Source organism: Sinocyclocheilus grahami, unplaced genomic scaffold (assembly GCF_001515645.1).
Source record: "Sinocyclocheilus grahami isolate Dianchi unplaced genomic scaffold, SAMN03320097.WGS_v1.1 scaffold65.1, whole genome shotgun sequence".
In the NCBI taxonomy this organism is placed as follows: domain Eukaryota; kingdom Metazoa; phylum Chordata; class Actinopteri; order Cypriniformes; family Cyprinidae; genus Sinocyclocheilus; species Sinocyclocheilus grahami.
The window spans coordinates 1,828,902-1,840,803 of NW_015505244.1; the positions used below are offsets into that span (position 1 = coordinate 1,828,902).

An 11,902-nucleotide genomic window follows, 5' to 3' on the forward strand; every position below is an offset into this window, starting at 1 on the left:
GCATGTCACCATATTCTAATTTGTTGAGATAGTGAGTTGGTGGGTTTTTGTTAAATGTGAGCCAAAATCATCACAATTAAAAGAACCAAAGACTTAAACTACTTCAGTCTGTGTGCATTGAATTTATTTAATACACAAGTTTCACAATTTGAGTTGAATTACTGAAATAAATTAACTTTTCCACGACATTCTAATTTATTGAGATGCACATGTATGTATTTATTTACTTATTTATTTTTGTGACAGGGAAAAACATGCTGTAACAGGGTTGCACACAAAATGTGGGACATAGCTAAATATTATGATTTTGTAATTAAATAGATAATAATTAAAAATAATTCACTGCAATTAATTAACTTAATATATTATCAAAATTATGACATTGTTGAATTATTTTATTCTTTTTTTAATTTGTTTTTATTTAGACCTCTGGCCAAAAACCACAATTTTAAAGGTGATACACACATTTCATGTACTTAAAACTAGATACCTTTTGTGACAGTTTAATTTTATGTTACATAATAGTTTGTCTAACAAATCTAATAGCTTTCACAACTAAATTGTTTGCTTTTGACCCTGAAACATTACATAGCAATAACAATAGATAATAATTAAAAATAATTCACTGCAATTAATTAACTTAATATATTATCAAAATTATGACATTGTTGAATTATTTTATTCTTTTTTAAATTTGTTTTTATTTAGACCTCTGGCCAAAAACCACAATTTTAAAGGTGATACACACATTTCATGTACTTAAAACTAGATACCTTTTGTGACAGTTTAATTTTATGTTACATAATAGTTTGTCTAACAAATCTAATAGCTTTCACAACTAAATTGTTTGCTTTTGACCCTGAAACATTACATAGCAATAACAGACAAATATCCCACATTCAAGACACAAAACAAAAATTAAAAGCCAAATAAAGGTACTTTACAAAATTAAGAAAAAAAAAAAACTTTAATATGCTTTTCCTAGAAACCACATAAGGACTCACCACTTTCAGGAGAGAAGGCCCTGTAGATCAGGTAAAAACCTTTATGGGTCAAAGACTCATCCGAGTGAAAGTGCAGCAGGACAGGTGAAGAGTAGATCCTCTTTCTGCTGCTGTCCCCAATCAGGTTACAGAGTCTGTGGAAGCATAAGAAAAACATACACATGCACACAAATATGCTAGCAGTTCAGCAAAAACACCTCATATGATTCTCATGAATACGTGAATGACATGACACTCACTTTACGCCGCCTATTTCCAGCCAATCTTTTTCGCAGGTGCTTGAGGCGGGTGAATCCTGAATGTCTAGCATCACAATGGTCACGGAAAGAAGGTATCCCGGCAACGGAGCCTAAAAGAGAAACCAGACTCTGAACGGATGCACTCTTACACAAAAGCCACCCTGCGCTCCTCGTCTCAAAGAGGGAGCATCCCAGCCCTGAATGGGATTCACAGTGCATGCATGCTAACACTGGGGAAGAGGCTCATGGGATACATGGGAAAGCCTTTAGCCTTAGCTCACCCTGATTTTCCAGTTACAGTCCACATTTGGAGGGTAGTAGGCGGGGTAGTAAGGTGACGTCACCGTGCCGTTCCACGCAGTGAGGAAACCACCACACTCTACAGAAAAAAAACCACAAAGAATTTCTGATACCTGAGCAGAATAATGACAGCGTCTCATGCTGACCACTAATTCACACACCGGTTTTGGGTATAGCCTGGAAATAAGCTTTGAAGATGGCTCCATGCCGCTGACGACTGAAAGAAAATGTGACAAGCATGACGTTTCCAGAAGATGTCAGTTTCATTACAGGGGACGTTCCTGATATTGGCAGACCACACCATCTGAGAAGAAGAGAGATGTTGTTTGAGGTTTAGGAACTATACTATGACGCTGACAGTATGAAAAAAACTGCATTTATGGATAGAGTGGAGAGGATCACATCCTTTTGGAGAAAGAAAAGCACCATAAGTTTATATTATTTGTAATCTCATTTGTGATGGTATACGATTTAAATCATGCCATATCGTGCTCACATGTCTGGCCATTGACATCAAACCTGGTGTGCAACGTCTTGATGTGACATATTTGAATTTAATAAAATTTGAGAGCTACACCAGAGGTGTTCAGAAAAATGATGTCCATTCGTTACCACTGATAATCATAAGAACTGTTTCTTGAGCATCGAATCAACATATTAGAATGATTTCTGAAGGATCATGTGACAAAATGTTATAATATTTCACAGTATTAATGTTTTACTGTATTCTTGATCAAATAAATGCAGCCTTAGCGAGACTTCTTTCAAAAGCATTTTCAAATTATCACTGACCTCAAACTTTTGAACATTAGTGTAGTAATGAAGTCATAAGGAACACTTTTATGGTGCTTGTTTTTTGCCATTTTTAGAGCTTGACAGCTTCTGCTTCCATCATTAAAAATCAACAAAATATCGTTCTTTGTGATCCAAGATAGACAGTTTACATTTTTTGGGTGAACAAACCCTCTGAGTATTGTAATTAAATGAATAACACCAAATTTAGGCCAGGAAACGTATGCAACATGTTCAGTGTTCAATACACTGAAAGATGCAAATGGTCAAAAACTGATTTTCTCTAAGTGCTGTCCCACTTACCTGGCGATGATCTTGTTCTGAAGCGGCAGTAAGAAATCATAAGCAGACAGCTTATTGGCAGAGCAGCTTCCTGGTGTCGCCCCTTGAAGTGTGAGAATGACAAGCCGCACGACGTGACCGGATGGCACCCGAAGCCTCCACTGGTAATACGGCTTCTTCGGACTGACAAGACTGAGTGTGCGATTGTTTCCATACTTAGCGTACAGGTCAAAAGACATGGCTGTTATACAGACGAGAGTAAGATATGATCAAAATGAGTGAATAAATCAAGAATACAACCAAAATAATGATTGTAGGGGAGTTTTCATGACAGAATGATAGTATGATAGTGATAGTACACTGTAAGACCCGCCTGGTTGAAGGACTTGCATGCAGAGTTTACTCAGAGGATTAATGGGACATGGTCGCATTTGAATTGCCTTACCTACGCGTGGCTTACTTGTGTTTTTCTTCACTCATTGTATGATGTATCATGGAGGATACAGAAGAGTTTAGTTTAACCAACATTTGGCAACTCAAATGAGTCAGTGTTCATAAATCATGTGAGTAAACTCAACAGGCTTTACAGTGTATTATGGTTGTACCCTGCAGCCCCAACTGCCACTTGCCACTCTGTAAAGAGTTTGGGTTCTTTATTTTTTCCGCTTTGTCATCAGAATCTTCATCATCTTCATCCTCGGCATCACCACCGTCATCTGGTTTCAAACCTACAGACACAGGAACATACGTCAAGATGTTTTCCTTACTTTGGAAAGGACAAAAACAGAGGGATGAAATGCTCTTAACCCAGCAGACGCAGTGTGTCTCCGTCCCTCTCCATGTAGTAGCGTTCCTCATTCCTGCTAAAAAGGACCTTGTTGGTTCCAGGTAGACGCCGTTGCAACCGTGACGGGTTCACTCTCCGGAGTTCCTCAGCAATAGCGGGAGGAGCAGAGAATTTACTCCAGTAGTACACACAAAGTCCTTCCACTCCTTCACTGTCATCAGGACACATGACTTTTAACAAGATGGAAACACCTAAAACTGATTTAGTTTGAGTTCATGGGCTTTAAATTTCAGTCATGTGCTTCAGAAGAAAAATGCATGTGTTAACAGGTGCCAAATGTATGACAGAATCAGACCAAAATAATGATGCTGGGTAAATGAATACTACGTTTGCACAGTTGCAATGAGGCATCACACCTACACTGCTGTTAAAAGTTTGGTGTCCGTAAGATTTTTAAATGTTTTTGAAAGAAGTCTCTTTGCTCACAAAAGAGGCATTTATTTGCATTTAGATGCAAAAATTCAGTAAAAACTGTAATATTCTGAAATATAATATCTGTTTATATATTTAAATATATTTTATGTATATATGTATTCTTGTGATGGCAAAGCTGAATTTTCAGCAGCCATTACTTCAGTCTTCAGTGTCACATTTGAAACAGAAATCTTTTGTAACATTATAAATGTATTTACTGCGACTTTTGATAAATTCAATGCATCCTTGCTTATTAAATGAATTCATTTTATTTTTTAAATCTTACTGATCCCAAATTTTGTACATGAAAGCTTATTAGGTGCACATTTAAAAAGGATCAGGTGGAACAATGCCTGATCAGGTCATCCTAAAAAAGGCCTTCATTCAAAGCTATAAGAAAAAAACAAACAGTATTCTGCACATTTCATATAGCATTGAATGGCACCAGATGAGAGAATAAAGGCTATTGGTATGCTGTGCCAGCACTAACAGTCTATAGAGAAACCAGTGCACTGAGTACAGCTGATGGCCTCGAGTGACCACATTAGAGCAGGACTGGCATAAAAGAGAAGTAAATCACATTAGATTTGCTACTTGTACCACTGCTGAAACTGCCAGCAGACATAACATATGCATCAGTGAACAACAGCTGTGACTATAAGACAAACTGCTGAAGATACTGCAAGAAAATTTTTGGTAACTAAAACTACAACTAAAATTATTTAAAAAAAAACAATAGTTTCTGTTAATTGAAATAAATCTGAAATTAAAAAAATATATGATATGTATATACAAATATATATATATATATAAATAACGTTTTTTTATTTGTTATTGATCCCTTTTGATGATTGATTAGTGGTGTGGTAAGTGACATTTTTTAAAGTACCATGCATAAAATGTTCTTACTATCGGACAGATATCACTACAATAGATGTCTAAGAAACCACAACTGTTTCTAACAGCCCTAAGCTCTGCAAAACAGAAAACAAATAAATGAATCATGGGGCCACACTTTTTAAGCCAATCAGAAACCGTTCCGCATGTTTGCACAGAAATGGAAAGGATAAAAAGGCTAATTTTAATGTAGTTTATAAATATACTGTGATACGTGTGTTCACGTACGGACTCACCTAAATGCAATAATTCCTGAGTGCTGGTAATATGAGCTCCATGGTGAAGAATCATACAACTCTGAGAACTTAGATCCACGGCACATCAACAGAAAGGACGTAAAGAGGTGATAAAGAATAAGAAAAAAAAACAATTATCATGATAAACATCAGCCGCTATTCTATTTCCATTCTCAATCTATTTCTGAAAACCGTAAACAAACCACTGATAACATCTACCAAGGTCATGAAGTTTGCGAGTGTTTTGAGACGTCTCTGTGACATCAGAGCTACGGAAGCTGTGACATCATTGAAGAAGGTGAGACATCAGTGGCCCAGGCGAGACCTGCAGCCTTGGCACAAAAGCGCTGCTCTTGTGCGATTGGCTTTGAGCAACAAGAGCTTTGGGCAACAACAGTGCCATTGTCTGGGGCTCAATGTCATCCCAAAGTGCTGGATGGAAGGGGCGGGCAGTGGGTTTAGACTGAGTTTTATGAGCAAGGGTGCACACTTGCAGGCCATCACTTCTCACAATCGCATTCGCTCGCTATTAAACGAGATTTCAGCCATGACACAGGTTACGTTTAGGCTAATTATAGCATCATGCCGGATGAAAAGCCACACTTGGCCAGTTTCCTCATCGGCCTCTATTAATCTCGCAACTAATGCAGATACAAATGCCAACCATTCCCATAATACTGGCTTTTTTGGCCCAGACTTTCCAGCGCTCTTTTTCGGTGCCCTAAATCCTTACTTTCACTCTCTCTCCTGGCCTACTCTGTCCCCTGGTCTACCTTTCTTTTTTCCGCTGCCTGCAGCCTCTCAGCAAAGACGTACAGAGCATCTGATTGTGTGTGAGGAAGCCCACAGACAATGTTTTTATTGAAGGACTGCTCTTCCTCTCACTCAGTCTGCCTGGGCCCTGTCCCTCTCACAAACACCGTTCTTGTCCTCGGCCCTGAAAAGCCGCAGTCCTCTGGGAGCCGGTCTCACCGCACCACCTCACACCGAGCCGGGCTCCGGTTACTGCTGGCTTTACATTTAAGAGGGCCACGGAGCGGCCGAAGACTCAGCAGAGCCTGCTTTACATTTAAAAGGGTGACAATGTGGGACGAGCGCACCACTGGACCTGCAGCTCTGGCGGACTTTGCGTTTGAAAGTGCCAGGGCCGAGCATCGTTCCTTGAGTGGTCTCTGGAGAGCGGCCGCATTCCGGAGAGATCACGGAGAAGCCGGCTTTGTTGCCGAGGGCGGCACAGAGAGACTGTTATGTATGTTTATGCTTACGTAATGGCTTAGCGCCTGAGACTGGAGGCGGAACTGTGTAGACGACGGGTCTGCCAGGTCTGGAGAGAAGCTGAGGTTGGAGAACTCGATGCTTCCTCCAAGGTAAAACACTGAGAGTGATGGAGAGGCTGTGGGAACAGGAACACACATATGAAGAGATGATACATTCAGAGACAACACAGAACATTTTAAAATGGTTTAAAAAGTTTAAATGTTGATTAACACAATGAACAATAGCCCCAAAAGTTATCTGTACACTTAAAATGTAAGAATATTGTTAAATTATATAACAAAATATCAAATCATGTGCCATTTATTTTAAAGAAAGAAGCACACAGATACTTTCCAAGCAAAATATTTCACAAAAAAAGTTTGAGATGGTAAAATAATACATACACTACAAATATTTGGGGGTCAGTAAGTTTTTTTTTTTTTAATTAATATGAATAATTTTGTTCAGCAAGGGTGCATTAAATTGATCAAAAGTGACAATAAAGAGATTTATAATGTTACAAAATATTTCTACTTCAAATAAATGATGTTCTTTTAAACTTTCTGTTCATCAAAGATGAAAAAAATGAATCACAGTTTTTAATATTAAGCAGCACAACTGATTTCAACACTGATAACAGTAATAAGAAATAACCAAAAATGATTTCTGAAGGATCATGTGGCACAAAAGACTGGAGAATGGCTGCTGAAAATTCAGCATTGCCATCAGAGGAATAAATTACATTTTAAAATATATTACAGTAGAAAACAGTTAATTTAATTTGTACTAATATTTCACAATATTACTGTTTTTACTGTATCTTTAATCAAATAAATGCAGATTTGGTTAGTATAAGAGATTTCTTTCAAAAACTTTAACAAATCTTACCGACCCCAAACTTTTAAACATTATTTAATCAAGTTATTTAACAATTATTGGAACACTAAATCCACTCAAAATAATTTTGGGATCCTTTAATTAACAGTAAATTTAAAATGAAATAAGTTAGTTCTGCCAAAAGGTCTTGCATTTTTTAAATATTCAACACAATGACATTCATACATTTCTAAAGTGTGACTTTAGTATCCAAAGACACGTCCAACTATCTTCTGGGGATCACATATATCATATGAATTAAAAAACATATCTAGCAGCTCAGTGTATTTGCGTAGCCTATCAAACAAACAGGAACACTTTCAAGATCCCCTTGAAGAGTCTCCTTGGACGGCCAAGGATGAGAAGCTTGACTAGCTATACTGGAACATACCAGATCATAATCTCAGCATTCCTCTACAGCAGAGGGTCTTAACTTACATGCAAGGAAATGGAGAGTCAGTGCAATGGCAGCCGAGAGAGGGAGGAGGGGGGAGGCTCTCAGCGCCCACTTACTCCATGCCCCGCAATCCACTCTCTTGCCCACTGGGCTCTTGATATAAGACTCGCTCCTAGATGAACTTGATGTCTGGGTGGGTTTCGTCACAAAGTCCTCCTAAACACAAGTTTAGAAACTTTGCCTTAACGTCACTTGTTGAGACAGCATACTACTCTTTGTCATGATCACTATCACAACCTTTCTGTCACCCTACAACAAACTATGTGTCGTATTTAATTTGCTTCCTGCCGTATCATTCTAAACATCTTTTCATTAGGAGGAAGGGGTCGCGGAACTAGGATATCCTAGTGGGATTCCCCTGTGGAGTCGCACAAAGTGTAATTTGAGGGTCTGCTTTCCCATGGCCCCTCTCAGCGGTGTTAGCACGCCATCTTTGACAAGCACATTCATGAGACTATCAAGACCAACGTTTAGACACAGGCAACCCGGGGTCAGACTAAAAGGTTTAAATTCATTATCACTGCTGAAATGAGCTTAAAATACCTTTTGTAAGTTTGTATAAGAGAGAGTGGGGAGTGTTGTAACACGGGGTGAGTTGTAACACGTCGGCTTAACCAATTAGGAACTGGAAACTCTTGAAAATAAAGATTCCAAAAGGGGTTTTCTCTGTGATTCCGTTGAAGAACCAACTTTTTAGTGAACAGTTCTTTTTTCTTAGTGTGACCCATTTTTTTCTTAGTGTGAAGAACATTGCAAAAATCAAAATAAACTTCTTCCACTATAAAGAAGCTTTTGAAGAATGGAAAGGGTCCATAGATGTTAAATGTTCTTCATGGAACCATAGATGCATGACCACCATGTGACAGAAGTTACAAGACCTTTGAAATCACAAGGCAATTCTGAAAAAGTATAATTTCATGTATAATCTGAATCAGTATGTTATTTTGTATAATTTGATATGTAACATCCATGAAAGCTTTTCATCTATGTGTTTTAAAAAATAAACTAATACATACAATCATGGCTGACCAGACGGGTTGTAACACTTTCCATTGTACTTCTATTGGACCCACAAAGATTAGACCTACATTTGCACCAACTTTGAGTGACTAACTTACAATTAGATATGATTTGTGTATTTCTAATTTTTATTTCCATTTGCTTTAAGATAAAATGTGTCCTTAAAATGTGTAAAATGAGATGGTGAAGAAAATTCCATGATTTTAATTTTATTTTAATCATACTAAATAATATTATTCCCGTCTTTACCAGCTACAAATTAAAATACATTAATTAATACTATTCCCGTATTTATCAGCTACAAATTAATAGCTATACTTAATATGGGAATAATATACCAAAGTTTGAGACATTGCACTAAAAACAGACATACATACATAGGCTACGTTTGAACGATGTTTTCCTCACATAATAGAATTATATTTTTTATCAGTAAGAATAAATACATTTTAATCAATTATAATCAAAACGAGCCCAAAAGTGCTCAAAAGCATCATGACAGTATTGAATTCGCTCCAGTCGCTGCGACTGAGCGCGCGGTGCTGATGGAGGGTCTCCTACCTGTACAGGTGCACCGGCGGGGGCGCAGGCTCCTAAACCAGAGACGCTGTAAACTTCGCAGCTTCTGTTTTGGGGAAAAGTCCTCATGGCCCGCTCTCTTATGGCTCCGATGCAGCGATACAGAACAATACCTCGGGCAGACAAATCAGCCCGCAGACCGTAGTGCGATCCCGGAGAAACCCGACCTGAGCGGGTCTGGCGCTGCGAGCATTCACTCTCCGTGTCCCACCGTGAACAGGTGCTGCACGGCACCCAGCATGCACCGCGGCACAAAGGGAGCACTATGAGCAGGTAACTTACAATCCACACAGCCATCGGTGCGACAGAAATTGTGGGCAAACTTCTCCCTTGGTGTGCGTGTGCCATGGGCCACAATGGGCAGTCTGATGTTACATGATTAGAGCGTCATTAAATTAATCGCGGAGAAGAATGCATCATTACAGCGGTCCGTCTCCTGGGGATGAAAAACATCAGCGCATAGCTCAAATATTTGTTAAACAGGAGTCGGTGTGGATGAAATATTTCCCTGTTGTTTCCCCCGTGTCTCACGTTACGAGCCACCGAGGCGTGCAGCCGGAGAACAAAGTGGACCCAATCCCCGTGTGCTGCACACTGTATATTGATGACTTGACTAACGAATGCTGGGCCAAACTGGGACATTTTCCTTCTTGTGAGAGTATTAGAGTAGACTATTTTATAAATTATGCTCGTGCATATAATGATGTTCTTACTTATATGGCTGTTTGACCGATGAATGAACGATTGAATGAATGCCCTTACGAAAATTAACCGTGGTTTTACTACAAATAAAACCAAAAAACCATGGTCATGCTACACTAACATAGTAAAACTGTGGTTACACAAATGGTAATCAATACGCCAAAAAATTTGGTTACCACAATTTTACTAGAATAAAACCACGAATGAATGAATGTTTCCTAGCAATAAGGCAAACACTGTAAAAACAATATTAGAGCACTAGGCCTACTTCATATAGACTATTATTAATAATTATCAATCATTATTTTAAATAATTACCATATTTAGCTACAAAGTAACATGTCTACCTCTTTCTTTTAAGATCTCTCTCATCCAGCTCTTATTGGGTCGTCCGAGTCGTTTTTATAAAATAAGAAGCTCAGAAACCACTAGTGGTTGTATTAACTATTTTGAATCGGAAGATGGCGCCAATGAGCTATACCGATTTGCCCTGAAAGACCGCGGCTTACGGGAGACGTAAAATTGCCGTGGTGCCACATTTTAGTATTAACCATGTTAGGGGAAAAAAGCTAAAACCAGCCTAAGGTGGTTGGCTGGTGTTAGTTGGTTTAAGTTGGAAGTAGCTGGTTTTAGCATGGTCTCCCAACCTGGGGTGCGTTTCCCAAAAGCATTGTTAGCTATGGTGGTAAATTCCATTGAATTCTATTGGTAACGACCAGTGTTGGGGGTAACTCATTACAAGTAACGCAAGTTACGTAATCAGATTACTTTTTTCAAGTAACTAGTAAAGTAATGCATTACTTTTTAATTTACAAGAGAATATCGGAGTTACTTTTTCAAATAAGGCAAATTACTTTTTTCCCCCTTCAATTTATTGATTGACAGCTCTCCTGTCCCCTTGTTGAGAGAAATCAGAAGATGTTACTGTAGTTCTAAAATAAATAGGAATATGCATTAATTCATCTCACTCAAAACACAGATTCAGTATTCCTCAAAATGAATAAAAATAATGCAACTCAGAATATGACGCAAACCTGCAATAATTAATGTCTTTGCTTCTGACCTTCGATGATCCAGTTCAACCATACTAATAAACAAACATTTGTGTGTCTTTTTTATTGCTGACGTGTGTTGAAATGTCTTCTTCTGCACTCTATTGTACGGACGTAAATTTACTTTCCCTTCAGCCTGAGGCTTATTCATTTCACTTTTGGTGTGAAAAGGCTTTTATATTTGCCAAAAATATAACTTTTTTTATATTAAAAACAAGCAAGCAAACCCTGTCCAGATTTTAAAAGTAACGCAAAAGTAACGTAACGCATTACTTTCCATAAAAAGTAACTAAGTAACATAATTAGTTACTTTTTTATGGAGTAACGCAATACTGTAATGCATTACTTTTAAAAGTAACTTTCCCCAACACTGGTAACGACAGAACTTAAAATACAGAACATAGTTGCTTTTGGGAAATGCACCCCTGGCTAAGATGGTCAAGCTGGCCTCCCAGCCTCACCAGATTAAAAAAGTGGTCAAAACTCCTCTAAAACCAGCTATGACCAAGCTGGAACACCAGCTAAAACCAACCTTGGCTAGTTTCTGCTGTTTGCTTGTTTTTTGTCAGTACTATATTCCATTTTTTAATATATAATAATTTAGATAGTTTAAAAAGGTTTAATATTCAATTCAAATCAAGTTTATTTGTAGCGCTTTTCACGATACAAATTGTTGCAAAGCAGCTTTACAGGAAATTAAGTTTCTACAATATATTTAATAGTAGCTTGTCAGTGGTGACTGTCAAATTGATGTACATATGGCAGAAATGTACGGTAAAATTCAGTTAATGATGTAATCAACACTACTGACTATTAACACGATTAACAGCAATGATTATATGCTGCAATCAAACTTATAGAAACATTTGGTAGTTTTGTATGTTGGTTCAAGGTTGGCATCATCTAAAGTCCTCTGAGGGGTTGACATCATCTCTTATCAGATGTTCG

The 11,902-nt window shown here is 38.0% G+C and overlaps 1 pseudogene; it reads right to left on the bottom strand.

Moving 5' to 3' along the window:
* The window catches only part of LOC107585023 (suppressor of tumorigenicity 14 protein homolog), a 14,003-nt pseudogene extending 4,541 nt beyond the window's left edge, over positions 1–9,462 (bottom strand).
* Positions 9,463–11,902: the final 2,440 nt, after the last annotated feature.